At 47.2% G+C, this 788-nt stretch overlaps 1 pseudogene; it reads left to right on the top strand.

Annotated features, from left to right (window-relative positions):
* The first annotated feature begins 221 nt into the window (after positions 1-221).
* On the top strand, positions 222-339 carry LOC126093086 (5S ribosomal RNA; annotated as a pseudogene).
* The last annotated feature ends 449 nt before the right edge of the window (positions 340-788 follow it).

Raw genomic sequence — 788 nt, 5'->3', positions numbered from 1 at the left:
GTTTTTTAATTAACAGGAGCACTTTAGCCTTTTTTGTGCTCCTACAGGAACAATTTTTCTGTGGCTCCCTTCTTGTCCGTGCTGGACGCGGGGCTTGTCACATGTATGAAAAGAACTTTATGGCTCAGCAAAATTTTGAGATTTTAGTTATGTGAAATTGAAATAACGTAAAACTAATATTTCACCAAAGACTGATTTTACATTCGCAAAGATGTCGCATAGGCAACGGCCTTGCCGCAGTGGATACACCGGTTCCCGTGAGATCACCGAAGTTAATCGCTGTCGGGCGTGGTTCGCACTTGGATGGGTGACCATCCAGGCCGCCATGCGCTGTTGCCATTTTTCGGGGTGCACTCAGCCTCTTGATGCCAATTGAGGAGCTACTCGACCGAATAGTAGCGGCTTCGGTCAAGAATACCATCTTACGACCGGGAGATCGGTGTGCTGACCCCACGCCCGTCCTATCCGCATCCTCCACTGAGGATGACACGGCGGTCAGATGGTCCCGGTAGGCCACTCGTGGCCTGAAGACGGAGTGCTTTTTAAAGATGTTGCATGTACTTCAGTACTACAATATGGGGTTCCCAGAACACTTCTGATGATAACGGAGACACTCTGCAGGATATTTCTCTTGCTACATCACTTCATAAACTACGTTTCCACTTCACCCTGGATATAACGTGCGTAGTTTACGCGTACAAACAGTGTAACTACGAACCTCCGTATATCGGAGACACACAAAGATATCAAGAGAATTTCCAATGTTGTTCGAGATTAGGGTCTTTGGG

This window comes from Schistocerca cancellata, chromosome 7, assembly GCF_023864275.1.
Source record: "Schistocerca cancellata isolate TAMUIC-IGC-003103 chromosome 7, iqSchCanc2.1, whole genome shotgun sequence".
In the NCBI taxonomy this organism is placed as follows: domain Eukaryota; kingdom Metazoa; phylum Arthropoda; class Insecta; order Orthoptera; family Acrididae; genus Schistocerca; species Schistocerca cancellata.
This window is presented reverse-complemented; position numbering and strand designations above follow the sequence as displayed.